General features: G+C 40.6%; 1 long non-coding RNA gene across 1 annotated transcript in view; it reads left to right on the forward strand.

Annotated features, from left to right (window-relative positions):
- The window catches only part of LOC103265710, a 21,087-nt gene extending 11,081 nt beyond the window's left edge, over positions 1 to 10,006 (forward strand). Inside the window, exons 4-5 of the long non-coding RNA XR_002482269.1 lie at positions 7,505 to 7,566; positions 7,950 to 10,006. This is a non-coding gene — a long non-coding RNA (uncharacterized LOC103265710). The remainder of the gene's footprint in view (positions 1 to 7,504; positions 7,567 to 7,949) is intronic.
- Positions 10,007 to 21,261: the final 11,255 nt, after the last annotated feature.

Here is a 21,261-nt window from a genome sequence, read left to right on the forward strand (position 1 = left end):
CAGGTCAAGGCTGCAGTGGCCGGGAGCGGCCACTGCACTCCAGTCTAGGTGACAGAGTAAGACTCCAACTCAAAAAAAAAACAAAAAACATAACTTGACTGGACTCGGTGACTCAGCCTGTAATCCCTGCACTTTGGGAGGCCGAGGCAAGTGGATTGCCTGAGCCCACGGGTTCAAGACCAGCCCAGGCAACTTGACGAGACCTCATCTCTACAATAAATCAAAAATTAGCCAGACATGGTAGCACGCACCTGTAGTTTGGCAACCTGGAAGGCTAAGGTGGAAGGATCGCCAGAGCCTAGCAGGTCAATGGTGGGATAACCATCAGCATGTATGCCACTGCACTCCAGACTGGGCGACAGAATGAGACTTCAACTCAAAAAAAAAAAAAGTGTACCTTTTCTTATTAAAAATATGTCTTAGCCATATCTAGTAGTGTACGCTTATAGTTGAAGCTACTCCCGAGGCTGAGGTAGGAGAATAGCTTGAGCCCAGGAGTTTGAATCCAGCCTTGGCAACATAGCAAGACCCTGTCTGTAAAAAAAAAAAAAACAAAATAGAAAACACATCTTATTTTCTTGGTACATTTTTTTTTAATTGGAGTCTCACTCTAGCCTCTTTGTACATTTTTTTGTTTGTTTTTTGTTTTTTGTTTTTTGAGTTGGAGTCTCACTCTGTCGCCCAGACTGGAGTGCAGTGGCCGCTCCCGGCCACCGCAGCCTCGACCTGCTGGGCTCTGGCGATCCTTCTGCCTCAGCCTTCCAAGTAACTGGAACTACAGGCGCGCGCTACCACGCCCGGGTAATTTTTTTTTTTTTATTGTAGAGATGAGGTCTCACCAAGTTGCCCAGGTGGGTCTCGAACCCGCGGGCTCAAGCAGTCCACTCACCTCAGCCTCCCAAGGCACGGGATTACAGGCTTAGCCACCAAGCCCAGCTTCTTTGTACATTTTTGCGTAGTTTCCTTTCATCCTTATTATTTCTAAAAGTTGTTAATTTATGCATATTAATTAGAATTCTTAGCCTTAATTTTTGGTGAAAACTAGGAAGTCCATGATTTAATAATTTTTAAAAGCATATGCTTTCTTATAGTATAATTTTTGTAATGTGGCATAGGACATGTTTGTCAGCAGAATGAAATTATCTTTGTTCCTCTGTAATAAACCAAAAACAAATAATCTTAAATTTATGCTTAGCAATTGATGTTTTAGTAGTTTATCTTACTGAGAAATAATCTAGGTATTTAATGAATATCATTTAACCTAGTATAATTTTAAGGTTCCAAGTTATCAAAAAGACTTTGGAAACTGTTTTTAGGCAGACAAAATATTGAACAAAGCTAGCTATCATCTGAAGGTTTTTTTCTTGTTGACAGATTTAGTAACAGCATGAGTTTATTTGACTAGAAAACTTAGGTAGAACAAAAGTTGTGTGTCTGTGTTATATTTAATGCTTAAAACTCTGAAGGAATATCTTTTTTAATAAGGAATAGTTGTGTTTACTGAAGATTACTCAAGTCATGTGAGCTTGAAAAGCATTTGGGATAGTTCCTGTTCTCCTGAGAAAATACTTAATTTATTTGAGTGCTTATTTTTAAAGCCAATTAAATAGAGCTCTTTTATTAACAATTTTGATAATACCATCCAGAAGTAGAAAAATTTATTTTATTTTTATTTTTATTTTTATTTTTTTTAGTTGGAGTCTCACCCTGTCACCCAGACTGGAGTGCAGTGGCCGCTCCCGGCCACCGCAGCCTCAACCTGCTGGGCTCCGGCAATCCTTCCGCCTCAGCCTTCCAAGTAGCTAGAACTACAGGCACGCGCTACCACGCCCGGCTGATTTTTTTATTTATTGTAGAGATGAGGTCTCGCTGCCCAGGCAGGTCCCGAACCCACGGGCTCAGGCAGTCCACTCACCTCAGCCTCCCAAAGGCGTGGGATTACAGGCTGAGCCACCGAGCCTGGCTGAGGATCTGATTGTTAAAGAAAGCTAGCTTTAAGAAGGTTCCGATAGAAAAGTTACAAGAAATCAAAGGAGTTAGTAGGTTCAGAATAATTTTTATTGCTCTATAGAGATTTCTTTAGAGAAACTATTTTTTAGAGTCATTCTATCTTTTGGAAACTGATCAAAAAATGTATCTCGGTCACAGCCGGCATTGCAGCCTTGGCAAGCCTTGACAGGTTGCCACATTTTGAGCTGTGGGGAGGGGACAAGAGGGAGCCGGGACCCTGCATGGGTGTGGGGTCTTGGGCCCAGGGCTCCTTGCCCTGGGCATATATGCTGGGGTGCCCCAGCCTGTGGTCTTACTGGCCCTCCAACCACCATCCTCCTGCACATCCACCGTAGCACCGGGAGAACTCAATGCTGGTTCTCTCCTGCCACTTCCTGGCCCCTTCTGATGCCAAGTGGCATGGGGTATAGTTGCTCTGTGGGTCTTTGACTTCACCACAGAATTTCAGAGTGAGTGGCAGACAGAGTTTTAAAGTAGTTTTTTTGTTTGTTTATTGAGTCAGTCTCACTCTGTTGCCCAGGCTGAAGTGCAGCGGTACACTCACAGCCACTGCAGCCTCAACCTTCTGGACTCAGGCAATCCTTCTACCTCAGCCTTCCAAGGAGCTGGAACAACATGTATACATCACTACCCCCAGGTACTTTTTTAAAAAAGTTATTGTAGAGATGAGGTCTTGCTAAGTTTCCTGGGCTAGTCTCAAACCCTTGGGCTCAGGGAGTCCTCTCGCCTCTGCCTTTCAAAGTGTTAGGATTACAGGTGTAAGCCACCACACCCAGCCTAAAGTAGTTTATTAGAGAAGGCAAGAAAAACATACATTCAAGAGAGAATATGGGTGCCTTAAGGGAAAGGGCATGCTCTCTGTTAGCAGAAAGCTTTATATATTGTCCAAAATGATGATTAAGCAATCTACTTTCTAAGTTAATAAGATTTGTGGGTTACAACAAGCTATTGTTCACAAGTTTCAAGTCTTATCATATCACTCCTAAGCTTGCTTGTATCATGAAGAACTTTTGAGATAATAGGAAAAGTTGCTATTTAAGCGTTCTCTTAGAGTGCTGTACCCTGGTATCCCCGGCAACTTTCTATTGCCTTTGTTTATGGTCTTTGTGATTGACTTTACCAGCTACCCCTCATTCCAGGGTCGGGTCTGGTGTGCCTGCTCAGCGGGATGCCTGTTGAAAGAGTTAGGCTCCTATAAGAGGGTATTTGTATGCTAATTATCTTGTTCCTCGTATATCTAACTTGCACCTGCCAATGGAAGCGCGTTTATCTGTAAACTAGGCTATTAATAGCTGGGCCTGCCTCACTTCCATGCTCCAACACCATGCAGGATTCCTTAAACCTGGACCCACTCTCCTGCTTCCTTCTGAAAATGCACCTGCTCTCAGAATATCTGTCTCCCACCTTCTGTTTCTTTGTTATTTCCAGGACATAACACTTGCTTTCTTAATGGAGGGGCTTCTGCAGGAGAGGAACCCAAATTTATATGGGCAGCAAATCACTGCGAGACCCTAGCAGGAAAGCCCATCCCTGTGTCTTGCCATTTTCTCTTTCCAAGGGCTGTCTCATTTAGGTGAGGGAGAAAGCAGGAATAGGAAACCTGATCTTGACTACTTAGCTTCCTAAATCCAGTCAGATCAGAAATTCATAATAGTAATACTGATTATGGAATTCACATTGAAAGGTACATTAGAGTGTCTAGTAATCCAGTCATCCTTTCAGTGTATCAGTTGCGTTTACCATACTGCAGACAAGTGGTCATGACAGCAGCTGTGTATTCAAACCTACTGTTAGGTTGTTTGAGTGAGGGATTTGTTTTATTTTGAGCTGACATCTACACTTCTGTAACTTCTTTTTGGTGCTTGTTCTGCCTTCTGGAATTACCCAGTTGAATTTATTTCAGTATTTATAAGTTTCTTCTTTAGAACTTTTCCTGTGTTTTTTCTTCCTAGTTGTAAGTAAGCCATACTGTTGGTTTTTTTTTTTTTTAATGTCACTGCAGCAGGATTGCATTATTAGCTCCATTGAAAAGTTTGAGCCAGGCTTGGTGGCTCAGTCTGTAATCCCGCGCCTTTGGGAGGCTGCAGTGAGTAGATTGCCTTGAGCCCGCGGGTTCAAGACCTGCCTGGGCAACTTGGCGAGACCTCATCTCTACAATAAATCAAAAAATTAGCCAGGCGTGGTAGTGTGCGCCTGTAGTTGCAGCTACTTGGAAGGCTGAGGCGGAAGGATCGCTGGAGTCCAGCAGGTCGAGGCTGCGGTGGCCGGGAGCGGCCACTGCATTCCAGTCTGGGCAACAGAGTGAGACTCCAACTCAAAAAAAAAAAGAAAAGTTTGTTGTTTCTTGTACTTGAACGTCTCTACAAATGTGAAGTTGAGAAAGTGAATTAACCTGATTTTTTTGCTTAAGAAACAAAGAAAGTATCTTTTATTACCAAAGGGTAAAGTGAGCCAAAATGTAGTCAGTGGTTCTTTTTAGAAACTAAGTGGTTATCATAGTGTTACCAGAAGAAGGGAAGCTGCTTCCAAAATGAGATGATCGACATCAGGTTCATGTTCACATTTGAGATGAATTCACAAACATAAACAGAGAGCAGCAGAATAAGCAAGTAGCTTTACTGAGCAGAGAAGTGTACACTCTAAAGAAAAAGCAGGCAGAAATGTCCTATGGAAAACTGCTATTTCTGCCCCCAACAATTGTTGAGCTATAACTTTTATTCTTATGGGTGTTGAGGAGTGAGTTTGGGGTGGGCTTTTCCTAGAAGTGGTTGGTATTAGGGCTGAGGCTCTGTTAATCCTCCCTCATATCAGGCATGGGAGTTTCAGGCCTTGTAGGGTCATATTGGGACTGTCATGTCACCCTGGTGGATGGAGAGTTTGTAAAACCACAGTGATACTATAATGAGCATGTAATGAAGGTAAATGTGGGTCATGGTTATCTTAGGTCAACCTTGGCAATTGATGTGCAGAGAGACCAGGGGGTCTCTATAGTTCTTGCCTTAGTGGTCAGCTGTGCAAGCATCATGGATAAAAGGACTAAAATGCTGCAGGTGTGCTGGGTAAGCATCTAACAGTTGGGTGTGAAATTATCTATAGCCAGGCAACTTGCTTGCATGTGTGGTTTTGCAACAGCTGCTGCAGGTGTTAATGAGCTTGGAGCTTTTCTACAGCCCTAAGATTTCTTTCCCCAACCTAACCTGCCTACTCTATCAATAGTGTCTGACATGTTGTAGAGATTTAATAAATACAGAAGATGCCAAAAAAAAAAATACATATTTTAAGAAAGAAAAAGGTGTATTAAAATTATAATTATACCAATAACAGAAGATGAATACAAGTCACATTTGACTTCTGCAATTACAAGAGGTGCTCAAAGCAGTTACCATCAGCGTCCAGACACTTCTGATTACTGCAAACTAAAAATAATACATAGATAAAATATCGCTTAAAATGTGTATACAGCCGGGCTTGGTGGCTCAGCCTGTAATCCCGCGCCTTTGGAAGGCTGAGGTGAGTGGATTGCCTGAGCCCGCGGGTTCGAGACCCGCCTGGGCAGCGAGACCTCATCTCTACAATAAATCAAAAAATCAGCCGGGCGTGGTAGCGCATGCCTGTAATTCCGCTGCTCGGAAGGCTGAGGCGGAAGGATCACTGGAGCCCAACAGGTCGAGGCTGCGGTGGCCAGGAGTGGCCACTGCACTCCAGTCTGGGCGACCGAGTGAGACTCCAACTCAAAAAAAAAAAAAAAAAAAATGTATATACATTTTTTTGGCACCCCTGGTATTTGACCAAGTATAGTCTGCAAAAAGATTACAAAATTACTCTAGCTGCTACAAAAAGTAATTTTAAAAGATCAATTGTATCTCTACAAAAGCCTCAATAAATGAATATTTTTTAGTTACATATTTGAGTCCTATAATGCTTCAGCTAGGGTCTTGAATTCCAGAGCATTTGTTTTGTACAATTACATGAGAACTTTGCGACTAGACACTCTTTAAGAAAGAGAAGGAAAGAGTATTTTATAAAATGTGAGAATGAGTATGTTTCTTTTTTCTTTTTTTTCTTTATTTTTTTTTTTTGAGTTGAAGTCTTACTCTGTTGCCCAGGCTGGGGTGCAGGGGCACACTCACAGCCACCTTAACTTCGACCTGCTGGGCTCAGGAGATCCTTCCACCTCAGCCTTCCAAGTAGCAGGAACTACAGGCATATGGCACCATGCCCAGCTAATTTTTTTAATTTATTGTAGAGATGAGGTCTTGCCATGTTGCCCAGGCTGGTCTTGAACCCCTGAACTCCGCAGTTCTCCCACCTCTGCCTCCCAAAGTGATGGGATTAGAGGCATGAGCCACCGTGCTTGGCCCTTCATTTTTAATTTGGAATTTTGAGGCTTTATAAAATGAGTTACAGACACCGCTTTATAAAGTGGGTTACAGACATCTCACCTAGACACACATGAAAATGTATCTCATTGTTTTTCAGACATTCAAGAGCCCTTCTATTCCTATATTTTCTGTAGGTGAGCAACTTTGGTTAGATTAAAACTCACTGTGGCTACTCTAATTCTCTGTAGTCTTTAGTAAACTTCACTCATTTCTCTAAAAAGCAGTTTCTGAGTTCATAATTTTTATACATAAAACCAGCTGGATTCCTAGATGGAGGACTCATATTGGACCATGATTCTCTGTCTTCTTGAAACTGTACTTATGTGAGAGCTTATATTAAACTCAGTATAGTTTGTAGACCTCTTATTGGACCCAGTCTAGTTTCTGTTGGATCTAGTAGGACCTGAGACCCATTCAGGTTCAAAAAATGCTCAAAGTTGAAAAGCTCAGGGCTTAAGTTGTGGAGCTCACATATGAGAGGGTCCTACCATTGTGAATGTCCAGAGGCAGCAATGAAGCAGTGAGTGCAACAGACTCAGCAACTACCTAAACCTGGTTACTTATTACTCCTGGGCATCCATATGGTGGGGTGGAGAATGGCTTTCTGGGATCCTGCTTCTACAGATTCCTCTTCCAATTCCAGAACTGTTAAAAGATAAACTGAGGCACATAAAAATTTAAAGATTATTTGCGCAAACAGCAATTTATGAATCAGTAAGTACCAAACCGGAGATAGTTTCGGACTCTCTGCCAGTGCAAGGAGATAAGACTTTTTGTAGGGTGAGCACAGGAGTAAAGCAAAGAAAACGCTTGAGTGGTTATGGTTATAGAGTTGCTTATTACTGGAAACTTCCTAGTAATGTATTAGTTGGAACCTTCTGATTGGTTAGCCTATGTTTATTTTTTTAATGTATACATTTACAAGAAATAGCTTAAGTTCAGGTTTGCTTATGTTTATAAATCAAGCAAGGTTAAGGTCACTTATGAGGCCTAACTGACTTTGTCTGCTTGGGGATTCTTTAGGTCTGGTCTTTTAAAAATTTATTTAGCAACTTAGAATGTAATAATTTTTTCTGTAATTTCATAATGGCTTTTCTTGGTTTACATTTCAGGGAAAAAAATGGAAAGATCAGAACATTAAAGGCTGGTACAGAAACCAAGGTGACCATCTAAGGTGAGTTGTACTAACAAGAGAAAGCAGTATCCCAAGAGAGAATCCCAGTATATCATGAAATTTTAAAAGGAAGAAAACAAAACCAATAAGCCTACCTTCACATTTATTTATCTTACAAAATTTTCACTGAAAATATTCAATTAATGTGATATAGATGTTCAGTGTTTACAAAATAGTTCACTTGGAAATAGAAACAATATATGAATATCATTGTTTTGATGATAACTATGGTCCAGCCCTCTTACAGAGCATTCAGTCCATTCACTTTCATACATTCAGACAAGGCAGAAAACCTATGTAATCTCTGAAAACAGTAAAAATATAATGCTAATATCTATTAGTAAATACAAAATCATTAATAATGTCCTTCTTATTTTTTACAGCACTCATATGGTAGAAAAAGACTGTGGAAGTAAAGGAGGTAGTCAATGTGGAGAAACATTTGGCCAGACTCCAAATCTTAGTCTGAACAAGAAAACTCATACTGGAGTAAAAAACTATGTGAATATTGTGTGTGTGGAATGGTCTCATGCACTATTTAGCCCTTATTAGGCACATCAGTCACACTAGACAAAAATCACATGAATGTCAGAAATATGCAGAGAAGCCATATAAATGTAAACAATGTGAGACAGCCTTCAGTTATCTCCAGTCCTTTCAAAGACACATCATAATGCACAATGGAGGTACACCTTATAAATGTAAAGTATATGGCAGAGTATTCATTTCCCTCAGTTTCTTATAAAAACATGAAAGAAGTCACCCTGGATAGGAACCCTATGAATGTAAGCAATGTGGTAAAGCCTTCATATGTTCCATTTTCTTTCAAGTTCATGGAATAACTCAGAAACCCTATGAATGTAAGAAATGCGGGAAAGTCTTCAGTTATCTCCAGTCCTTTCAAAGACACATCATAATGCACAATGGAAATACACCTTATAAATGTAAAGTATGTGGGAAAGCATTCATTTATCCTAATTTCTTACATAGATGAAAAAATGCACACTGGAGAGAAACCCTATGTTCTACTTCCTTTCAAGTTCATGAAAGAACTCATACTAGAGAAAAACCAGAATGTAAGCTGTGTGAGAAAGCCTTCAGTTTTCACTCAGTATTTCAAGTACACCTGAGAATGCATACTGGAGAGAAATCCTACAAATGTAAAGATTGTGATAAAGCCTACAGTCATCCCAGTTCCTTTCGAAGGCATGAAAGGACACACACTTGAGAAAAACCCTGTGAATGTAAAAAATGTGGGAAAGCCTTCACTTATCTCCAATCCTTTCACAAACATGAAAGGACTCACCCTGGTGAGAAACACTATGAATATAAACAATGTGGAAAAACATTTATGTACCACAAATCATTTCAAGCACATGAAAGCACTTACACTGGAGTGAGATCTGCACATGAAAGCACTTACACTGGAGTGAGATCTTATGAATGTAAGCAGTGTGGTAAAGTTTCAAACATCTCTTTTCTCTTCAAATTTTTGAAAGGATTCACAAAGGAGAAAAGTCCTGTAAGTGTAAAAAATGCAGTAAAGCTTTCACTTTGCCCAGATCCCTTCAAATACATGAAAGAATTCACACTGGGGAGAAACCCTATGCATGTAAGGAATGTGGGAAAGACTTTCCTTTACTTTCAAAGACGTATGATAACGCACAATGGAGATGCACCTTTTAATTGTAAAGAATATGGGAAAGTATTTCTCGCAGTTTGTTACAAAGACATGCAATAACTCACACTGGAAAGAAGGCCCTATGAATGTAAACAACGTGGTAAAAGCCTTCAGCTATTCCATTTGTCTTCAAAAACATGAAAAAACTCATACTGCAGAAAAATCCAATAAATATAAACAATGTAGGAAAACTTCTACTCACCCTAGTTATTTGAGAAGACAAAAGAATTCACAATGAAGAGAAACCTTATGAATGTAAGTCATGTGAAAAAGCCTTCAATTTATCCACATCCTCATATAAACATGAGAATGTACACTGGACAGAAACTGAATACGTGAAAAATTCAGCAAAGTTCAATTTTAACAACTTTAAAAAGGTAAACATTTCCACTGGAGAGATATTCTATAAATATAAGTAGTATATAAAGTCTAATGCAAATTCATGTGTAATGACCCAGAAAACTCACAGCATAAAGCAAATGTTCTAAGAGTTTTAAGTGTATTGTTTTTATCAGTGGCTCATTCTTAAAGTTCATCTCTGTACTATGGAGTTCTACTTCATACGTTTGCAAAGATAAGTTATGGTGAGATGATTCCATACGTTCTGTTTAAGGAATAGCCTAAAAGTGTAATAGGTAATGTTTTCCTGTTAATGGTGAGATGATTCCATACATTCTGTTTAAGGAATAGCCTAAAAGTATAATAGGTAATGTTTTCCTGTTAAATCGGTTAATAAAATTTTTCTGTTTACATTTTTAAGTAATGAGTGAATTGAAATATATTTCTTATGTATAAGTAGTTTAATTTTTAATATAGTTTTTAAATTGTCCTATAAGTAAGTGGCCATTAAAAAATAACATGGCCAGGCACGGTGGCTCACACCTGTAATCCCAGCACTTTGGGAGGCAGAGGTGAAGGTGAGAGGATTGCCTGAGTCCAGGGGTTCAAGACCAGCATGGGCAACTTAGCAAGACCTCGTCTCCACAATAAATAAAAAAATTAGCCAGTCATGGCAGTGCACACCTGTGGAAGCTACTTGGAAGACTGAGGCGGAAGGATCACCTGAGCTCAGCAGGTCAAGCCTGCAGTGGCCATGACTGTGCCATTGCACTCCAGCCTGGATGACAGCATGAGACTCCTACTCAAAAACATAAAAACATGTAGGTAACTGGATATTTCTATTGGTTTCATGTAGAAGGTACTTATACTCTTTATCCATTATATATATATTTTCTACATATGAGAAATGCTGGTTTTTGTTTTTTATTTTGGCCAGAACCAACCTTTCTTCGTTTTTCTTTTTCAAGTAGAGACAGGGTCTAGGCTAGAGTGCAATGGTGCAATCATGGTTCATTGCAGCCTCAGCTCAAGCAATTCAGCCTCCTGAGTAGCTAGGACTACAAGCATGCACCACTGCCGCATCTGACGTGTGTGTGTGTGTGTGTCTGGTTGTCACTATGTTGCCCAGCCTTGAACTGCTGTACTCAAAACAGTTCTCCCACCTTGGCCTGCCAAAGTACTGGAATTTACAGATATGAGCTTACATACGTACGATGTTCATAGTATTTCTTAAACTGTTTGTATTTCTGTGATACCAGTTGTCTCTTATTTCTGATTTTATTTACTTGGGTCTCCTTTTTTCTCTTAGTTTAACTAGAGGATTTCAATTTTACTTTTCCAAAAATCTAAGTCTTCACTTTGATCATTTTTTTAATAAATTTTGGCATGTTGTGTTTGCATTTTCATTTGTCTGAAGATATTTGTAAATTTCCCTTTTAATTTCTTCTTTGACTCGTTGAATATACAAGATCATTTTATTTAATATCCACATACTTGTGGGTTTTTTAAAATCTTTCTTGTTATTAACATATAATTGTGGTCAAAAAATAAACTTGAAGGCCAGGCGCAGTGGCTCACAGCTATAGTCCCAGCACTTTGAGAGACTAAGATGACAGAATATTGCTTGAGCCCAGGAGTTTGAGGCCAGTCTAGGCAACTTAGTGAGACCTCATCTGTACAAAAATAAATAATGTTTAAAAGCCAGACATGGTAGTGCATGCCTGTAGTCAGCTACTTGGGAGGCCAAGGCAGAAGAATTGCTTGAGCCCAAGAGGTCAAGGCTGCTATGAGCTAAAAAGAAAGAAAATAAACTTGATATAATTTCAGTTTTCCTGAATTTGTTAAGGTTTGTTTTGTGGAGAAATATAGCGTATTAAGGAGAATTGTTTCCTGTGCACTTCTGAGGAATGTTTATTTTCCTATGGGATGGAATAGTCTGTATATATCTGTTAGGTTCATTTGTGTAGCGAGTCCAATGTTTTTTGTTTTTTTTTGGTTGGAGTCTCAGTCTGTTGCCCAGGCTGGAATGCAGTGGCTGCTCACAGCCACCACAGCCTCAACCTGCTGGGCTCAGTTGATCCTTCCACCTCTGCCTTCCAAGTATCTGGAACTACAGGCAAACACCACCACACCCAGCTAATTTTTTTATTTATTGTAGAGGTGCAGTCTCAAGCCTGTGGGCTCAGGCCATCCTCTCACCTCCGCCTCCCCAAGTGCTGGGACTAAAGGCAAGTTTTGCTCTCTTATGATGTTCATTTGTGTGGAATATATTTTTCCATTCCTTCATTTGCAGTCTATGTGAGTCCTCAATGGGGAAATGAGTGTCTTGTAGGCGGCATATGTTTGGGTCTTCTTTTTCTAATCTGTTCAGCCACTTTGTCTCTTGACTGGTGAATTTAAGTAATTCATATTCATAGCAATTAGTAATAGGTAAGAACTTATCACTGCCATTTTGTTCATTGCTTTTGGGTTGTTTTGTAGATGCTGTGTTCCTTTCTTCACCTCTTGCTGTCATTGTGATTAGATGATTTTCTGTAATGGTATGCTTTGAATCCATTTTATCTTTTATCTATCCACTTTTCTTTGTGGTTACCAAGGAACTTACATACTACATCCTACAACAATCTATTTTCAGCTGATAAAAATGTCAAGTGCATAGAAAAGAACTCCACACTTTCACTCCCACAATTTTATTACTGATGTCACAATTTACATATTTTCACATTGTGTATTCCTTATCAAATTATTGTAGCTATTACTATTTTTAATAGTTTTGTCTTAACATTAATACAAATATAACTAATTTAGACATGACCATTATATTGGAAAATTCTGAATCTGTGTGTTTCATACTCTTATGACTTTATACTACTAACTCACTTATTTTTTTTCTCTTTGAAAAACTCCTTTTAGCATTTCCTCTAAGGCAGATCTGGTAATGGACTACCACAGGTTTTACTGGTTTGGGAAAGTCCTTAATAATCATTTCTGAAGCACAGCCTTCCTAGATAAGGTACTGTTAGTGGACAGGGTTTGTTTTTGTTTTTTTCTTTTTTTCTTCCCTTTAGGATTTTGACTGTTTCATCCCCTTTTCTTTTCTGTGTGAATTCTGCTGAGAATTCTGCTCATAGTCCTATGGCAGTTTCCTTTTATGTGATAAATTGCTTTTCTCCTTCTGCTTTCAAAATACTCTTTCTTTTTGCTTGGTTTTTTTTTTTTTTTTTTTTTTTTCAGTTTCTTTTTCTCTCTTTGATTTTGTTGTGTTTTGTATCAGGGGCTCACTCTGTCACCCAGACTGGAGTAGTGGCATGATCACAGTTCACCACAGCCTGGAACTCCTGGACTCAAGTCTAGCTTTGGGTTTAGAGATGAGGTGTCTGGGGTTGGGTGTCTCTGGGTTTAGAGATGAGGTGTCTGGGGTTTAGAGATGAGGTGTCTGGGTTTAGAGATGAGGTCTCTGGGTTTAGAGTCTAGCTTTGGGTTTAGAGATGAGGTGTCTGGGGTTGGGTGTCTCTGGGTTTAGAGATGAGGTGTCTGGGGTTTAGAGATGAGGTGTCTGGGTTTAGAGATGAGGTCTCTGGGTTTAGAGATGAGGTGTCTGGGTTTAGAGATGAGGTGTCTGGGGTTGGGTGAGGGGTGATATGGGTAACGTGAACTCTCCTACCCTTTTCAATGCACCTTTTCTTGTTTCTGTGCTACATCTAGATATATACATCTAGATAGATACATCTAGATATATCAGCCTAGCCTAGTTTAGCTTTGAGATGGGCCTAGAGGTTGAGGCAGGATGTGATCCTCCTGCCTCAACCTTTCAAGTAGCTGAGTCTACAGCCACATGCCACCATGCCCAGCTAATTTTTTTTTTTAGAGATGAGGTGTCAGTATGTTACTCAGACTGCTTTCAAACTCAAACTCCTGAACTCAAGCAGTCCTTTCACCTCAGCCTCCCAAAGTGCTGGGATTGATTACAGGGAGCCATCATACTCAGTTCTCTCTTTGATTTTTAAGAGTTTGATTATAATGTCTGAGTGGAGAATTTTTTTTGAGAATTTTTAATAGTTACTCTTTTTGAGGTTCTTTGGACTTCATGGAATCTGGATATTTATATCCCTCTCCAGATTTGGGAAGTTTTCTGTCATTATTTCTTCAAGGTTTCTATCCCTTTCTCTTTTTCTTCTTTTTTCCGGAATATTCATAATGTGTACATTGTTTCGCTTGATAGTATACAGTATACAACTCCTGTAGGCTCTTTTTCATTCTTTATCTTCATTCCTCTGAATGAGTAATTTCCAGTGATCTGTCTTTGAATTCACTGATTTTTTTATCTGTTGGTTGATTAAATCTGCTTATGAAACTTTCCATGGAATTTTTCAGTTCAGTCATTATGTTATATTGCTCCAGAACTTGTTTCTTAGATGGTTTCTATCACATTGTTGAACTTTTCATTTTGCATATTTTTTCTGGTTTCATTTAGTTGTTTTCTCTGTACTCTCTTTTAACTCATTAGGCTTGTTAAAGATGATTATTTTGAATTCTCCCCATTTCTTTAGGATTGGTTACTGGTACTTTGTTTTGTCTTTGGGTATTATCATATTTCAAGGATTATTCATAATCCTTGTTGCCATGGGTTGGTGTGTGTGCATTTGAAGAAGTAGCGACACTTACTTTAACTTTTTTTTTTAAGTGTTGGGGTCTTGTTCTGTTCCCCAGCCTGAAGTACCGTAGTGCTATCATAACTCACTGCAGCCTTGAACTCCTGGGGTCAAGCAGTTCTCCTGCCTCAGTCTCCCACGGAGCTAAGACTGAAAGCATATGCCACCATGCTTGGCTAAATTTTCTTGTTTGTTGGAAAGATGGGATGTTGCTATGTTGCTCAGGCTGATCTCAAACTTGTAACCTGAAGTGATCCTCCTACCTTGGCCTCCTTAAGTGGTGGAATTACAGACATGACCATCTTTCCCAGCCTTATTCTAATCTTTAAAGACTGATTTCAGCCTGTCCAGAGATTCTGGGCAGGTCTTCTTGTGTGGTTCACATGTGAATTTGCTGATGGAGTCCTCAGGCAGGTTGGCATGGTGACTGGATCAGCAGATGGACAGGTCTGGTACCTAGATCTACCAGGTTGAGCCTGGAGACTGAGTCCACTGAGGTGAACTAGGGTGGGTCTGCTAGGGTAAGCCTGGATTCTGCATCCACAAGTGCTGGGATGGGCCTGAGTCTACAGGGGCTGACCCGGTTCTGGGGCAGATCTGGAGCCTGAATTCAGTGATGGGCCTGGGTATGCAGGGTTGGGAGTCTCAGTCCATGGGATAGGTTTGGCACTATGGCCTACTAGGGTGGACCTAGATCGTAAGTCTAGTGAGATCTGACGTAAGCCTAGAACCTGCAACAGCCTAGCCTAGTTTAGCTTTGAGATGGGCCTAGAGGCTTGGTCTGTGGATATCAGACTAGAAATGAGCTGTGGAGGCCTGACAGGCTCTGGGTTTTACTAGGACCAACCTGTTTTTGGAGGGTGTCTAAGGCAATTTTTGGTTTCACTTCACTTTCTTACACCTTCACAGAGAGGATCTCTCACTGCTGTGCTGTCTGGGGTTGGGTGAGGGGTGATATGGGTAACGTGAACTCTCCTACCCTTTTCAATGCACCTTTTCTTGTTTCTGTGCTACATCTAGATATATAATCTCTCACCTGGTTTCTTTATCTCTCGTGAAGGTATTTTTGTGAATGACTAGCTGTTCAAATTGATGTTTCTGCTAGGGAATGAGTGTTGGAAGTTTCTACTCCACCATCTTGGTGATGTCATTCCATATATCTATTAATTTTGTGTTTACTGTAATTTGAGAGAACTTTTCCTTGCTTCATGTATTTGGCATTATCATTTTGCTGCTATACAGACAGAATAATGCAATATATACACCATTAAACCATGGAGTTCCTCCCATTTTGTGGAAGGGTTGTGGTCATCTGCACAGTGCTAACCCATCAGGGTTTTTATTTTATTTTCTCCCAGACTGTGTTGCCCATGCTGCTGATCTTGAACTCCTGAGCTAAAGCAGTCCTCCCACTTCAGCCTCTCAAGTAGCTGGGTTTACAGGTACACGCCACTATACCTGGCTAGGGCTTTTCTTATGAGTAGAGTGAGACCTGTGCAAGTCCATTGTAATTTCCTGGTCGAAACACCAAAAACAGATATGGATGTTTAAAGAGCAATTATCTGAGGAATAACAGGAGCTGCAGAGGGTATCATTTTTAGTAATATTGTAATTTAGGTGAAAAGGAGGTATATTGACATCCTCAAACTGAGAAACATCTTGTTCCTTTTCATAAAAGGAGTAGCTAGAAGCACTTTGTTTTAAGGATCCACAAACCTCCAAAGACTGTTTGTACTAAAAACTTTAGACAAAATAAGTTTAACAGCATCTGAACATTAAAGAACTGATTAATCAGACAGCACCCATAAGCAGAAGAGGTTCAAAACTCTCTGCTTTAGCAGCGAGATCAGTGTGCTTTTAATGGCTGAATGCAGAAGCAAGGTAACTACTTGATATACCTTATTTTGGTATGATCTGTTGGGAACTTTCTAGTTATATAACTGATGACTAGTTTTCTGTTTATGATTGACTTCGGCTTCATTTTTTTGTTTTTTGTTTTTACAAGGAATACCTTTATATTAGTTTTGGTTTGCTTATGTAATGGTTCTAAGTACAGAAACAACCCTAGATTAATGGCCTTCTGCTTATTCTGCTTTAACACAGGGATAATTTCTGTATTCTTAAGTCTTTCAGGACATGTTATGGAAGAGGGGGTGGAAAGTGATAGCTTTGTGGCATGGCGCTGTGGTTCAAGCCTGTAATCCCAGCACCAGGGGCTGAGGCGAGATGATTGCCTGAGCCTGAGGGTTTGAGACCAGCCTAGGCAACACGGTGAGACCTTGTCTTTACAATAAATCAAATATTAGCCATGCGTGGTAGTACACGCCTGTATTTCTGGCTACTTGGAAGGCTGAGGCGGAAGGCTCACCGGAGCCCAGCAGGGTGACACTGGGGTGGCCGTGAGTGTGCCACTGCACTCCAGCCTGGGCAACGGAGTGAGATGACAATCAAAAACAAGAAAAGAAAGTAATAGCTTTGTGTTTTATTAAATAGTAAGACCTTTTGTTTGTCCATTATTTTCAGTGCTAATATATTTTCTTAGCACTGTAGGTTTCATCATAATTATCTCTTTTCATTCTCCTCCCTCCCCTCCCCATCCATTACTCCCATCTTTAAAATGAAAACGAAGCACAGGGACCACAAGATCTTCCCCAAACACATGCCATATAACGACAGAACCATTCAGTTGAGAGGACCTTTTGCATGCCATCAAGCTTCTAGGCACTGTGAAAAATGTGAACTCAGAAGAACACTGCAAGATTTGTATAATTATGTACTTTTACAAATATGGCATTAAATAGTAGAAATAGGCACTATAAGACACATGAGGCAACGTGGTATTCCAGTTATAGGACTTTCTGGCAAAGGCATAGGATCAGGGACATAAATCAATGGTTATGAGTGGAGGAGATTTTTTTGTTTTGTTTTGTTTTGTCCTTTGAGTCGGAGTCTCACTCTGTTGCCCAGGCTGGAGTGCAGTGGCACGTTCACGGCCACTGCAGCCTCAATCTGCTGGGCTCGGGTGATCCTTCCGCCTCAGCCTTCCAAGTAGCTGGAACTACAGGCACATGTCACCACTCCCAGCTAATTTTTTGATTTATTGTAGAGATGAAGTCTCGCCAGTTTGCCTAGGCTGGTCTCGAACCCTTGGGCTCAGGCAATCTTCCCACCTCGGCCTCCCAAAGAGCTGAGATGATAGGTGTGAGCCACTGCAGCCAGCGGGTGGAAGAGTTTAGTAGAAATAGGCACTATAAGACATGTTCTCCATCTTGATGGTGGTATAGTTATACATCTATGAAGTATAACTATATTTAATACACTGTATTTATTTAAAATGTATAGAAAATAAGTCCATTTTAATATGCTAAGAAAATGCTAAACTCCTGAATCTTGACTTTTGCATGTGCAACATTTCCTTCTACCATCTTGGGATCCTTATTAGGGAGAACTTGAGGACTCCTTTTCTGGGGCCGGGCGGGGTGTGACTCATGCCTGTAATCCCAGCACTTTGGGAGGCCAAAGTGAGAGGATTGCCTGAGTCCAGGGGTTTGAGACCAGCCTGGACAACTTGGCGAGACCTTGTCTCTACAATAAATCAAAAAAATTAGCTGAGCGTGGTGGCGTGAGTGCCTGTAGTTCCTACTACTTGGAAGGCTGAGATGGAATGATCGCCTGAGCCCAGCAGGTCAAGGCTGCAGTGGCAGTGAGCATGCCACTGCACTCCAGCCTGGGTAAAGGCTAAGACTCCAACTCAAAAAAAAGAAACGACTCCTTTCCTAACAGGCCTTTCTTGGAACCCAGTGTGATGTTAAGAAACACCCTTTATAGGGCTACACCTGCCCTCATCATACATATGACTGGAGAGAAGTGGGAGAACTCCTAGAGTCTCTGTTTACACCAAGTTTCTCGGGTTAAATTTTTGGAAACGCTGTGATCTGAAAAATAAGAGTGCATCCCATGGGTTTCCCCAAGTGGGACCTTCCTAGGGACTGCCTAATTTCCGGAATCAGTGCCATCTCTTCCTAGGGTAACTCTTGAGGCCATTTCCAGCTCTAAGATTCCCATCTCGGGTCTAACCTGTTCCTGCTTGCTGGGGAGCATCTTTAAAATTCCACATCTGGCGCTCTCTGGAGGTGTTCTCAGTGGTGACCCCAGGTGGCTGTGAGGTGAGAGAAGGTAATGGCAGAGCCTATGTCATGAATCATTAGTCCCTTGGCCACAGCAGTCCCTGCTGTCTCATAATCATGAGCTTTGTAGGGACAAGCGGAGTCACTCTATTAGGTCACACTCCCACAGGAGCCTCCAGAATGTTAGACCTGCCAGGGGTGTGGGTGTCTGGTGTGAGTTCCAGTGCCGTGTGAAAGATGCAAAGAATGTACAGAAGTTAGATTGGAAAATATAGTTTATTTAGAAAGCAAATTAGAGAGAAGTGAGAGAGATTCACCTCCCCAAGGTAGGAAAGGGGGCCAAAGCTAAGAAACATGGTGGCAGTAGCTCAGAGAGCCATATAGACATACCAGAGTTTAGGAAAGCAATGGCGACTGGCGGCTCGTGGTTGAATCCTTTTAAGCATTCCCCTTGATAAGGGAAGAGCATTAAGGTGATTAGGTGGTGGTCTGAAGGGGCAGGTAAGTTTATGTACTCACGTCAGGTGATAGGCAGATGGGTGGGCTAGTCACACGATTGTTGCCATGGCAGTGGGTCTGTCTGTTTTGAAAAGGTCATGAAGGGCTGATTAGGTTGTCTTGGGTCTTATGGGTGGAGGCAAATACTCGAAATAGAAAAGCTAATTAGTTCAAAAAATGCTGGGGAGGGGGGTTGTAAAAACAATTATCAATAGCTACCTCTGAAAAGCTGGTTCTGTCCTTGGCTAATGATTAGAGGGTAAGTGAAGTAAACTGGTAGAAAAACATGAGATTTAGGCAATGTTAAAATGGCCGCTCATTGGGTATATTAATTCCATGTTATGTCCTTTCAGTCTCAAAACTGGTAGTAATGTCAACAAGAGACACCTTGCCATGTGCTAGCTATAGGAGGCACTTAGGCACATCAGTGTCCCTAAATTACTCACAATTATTTATACATACAGTATCATATAGTCATTTCTAAACATGATATCCTACACTACAAAAATGGGCATGGTGGGTATGTGTGGCCCCAAATGTGTTATGAACACCCCAGCACCTGTAATATTTTTATTTTCATCTTGTGTCTCTCCTAATCAATGAAGTCATGCTTTCCATCTTAAAAATTCTAAACTAGCTGGGCTCAGAGGCTCAGCCTGTAATCCCGTGCCTTTGGGAGGCTGAGGTGAGTGGATTGCCTGAGTCCTCAGGTTCAAGACCTACCTGGGCAGCGAGACCTCATCTCTACAATAAATCAAAAAATCAGCCGGGCGTGGTAGCGCGCACCTGTAATTCCGGCTACTCGGAAGGCTGAGGCGGAAGGATCGCCAGAGCCCAGCAGGTCGAGGCTGCGGTGGCCGGGAGCGGCCACTGCACTCCAGTCTGGGCGACCGAGTGAGACTCCAACTCAAAAAAAAAAAAAAAAAAAAAATTCTAAACTAAAACAGCAGTGAAAAAAATCTAACACATAGAAAAGAGTAGGAGTAACCCAGGTGGGAGGAGAGACTCTCTGAGGAGGTAACATTTAGAGTGAGACTTGAAATAATATATTAGTATAAAAAGTCAGGGCAGAGGATACTAGGAAGATGGCAGAGTAGGAAGCATGAGGAATATGTCTCCCCATCAAGGCAACTATTGAACTGGCAGAATCTGTCTGATGTAGCTAATTTGGAACTCTGGAGTCTATTGCCTGCGTCTTCCGGGAGAAAAAAAAACAGACAGTAAATAGTGATGAATTTCAGGCAATTATGGCTCTTAGTACAATCATTGCTACCCATCTTTACCCTCCATCTAATTCCCATTGCTTTCTAACCATAAAGCAAATATCCACAGAAAATACATGTGAGAAATCAAAATGTTTTACTAAAAAAACCAAGTGATACTAAAGAAAAGTATTAGAAGAAATGAAGAATTAAAAAGCTCTAAAACTTACAGAACACAAATAGTAAAATTATACAAGGCCTCCCTCATCAGTAATTACCTTATATATAAATGGATTAAATGGTCCAATCAAGCTGTCAATGCATTCTTGTCTACAATTATTTCAAATCAATTTTCCTAATGCTATACATTAAGGAACCAGAAAAAGAACAGTAGGCTTTAAAAAAAATAGCTAACAACACAGTAAATAATAGAGCACAGAGCAGAGATAAATGAAATACAAAAACAGACTATCAAAACCAAAAAATGGGTTTTTTAAAAGATTAACAAAATTGACAAACCTTTAGCTAGACTGATTAAGAAAAAAGGAAGCTGAGTGCGGTGGCTCACACCTGTAATCCCAGCACTTTGGGAGGCAGAGGCAAGAGGATTTCCTGACCCCAGGGGTTCAAGACCAGCCCAGGCAACTAGGCAAGACCTCATCTCTACAATAAAAAATAAAATTGGCTGAGTGTGGTAGTGCATGCCTGTAGTTCCAGCTTCTTGGAAAGCTGAAGTGGAAAGATCATCTGAGCCCAGCAGGTACAGTCTGCGATGGCCATGAGCATGCCACTGCACTTCAGCCTGGGTGATGGAGTGAGACTCCAATTAAAAAAAAAAAAGACAAATTATTAAGCTCAGAAATGAAAGTATGGATATTACTACCAATTTTATAGAAATAAAAAGGATTAAAAGAGAATACTACACTAATAAATTGGAAACCTAGATGAAATCAACAAATTCCTAGAAACACACTACATACCAAAATAGAATCACAAAGAAATAGGAAATATGAATAGAGGTATTTACTAGGGGGGGATGTTGACTCTGTAACCAAAAAAACTGTTGAAACCTAGAACCATGGCTTCAACGGTAAAAATTTACCAAACATTTAAAGAAGTTGTGCTTAACACAGCAGGTATGTATAAATAAATAAGTAACACCAGTCCTTCCCTAGCTGCTCCAAACAATTGAAGAG

This window comes from Carlito syrichta, unplaced genomic scaffold (assembly GCF_000164805.1).
Source record: "Carlito syrichta isolate Samal-C Ts95f unplaced genomic scaffold, Tarsius_syrichta-2.0.1 Scaffold306780, whole genome shotgun sequence".
Lineage (NCBI taxonomy): Eukaryota > Metazoa > Chordata > Mammalia > Primates > Tarsiidae > Carlito > Carlito syrichta.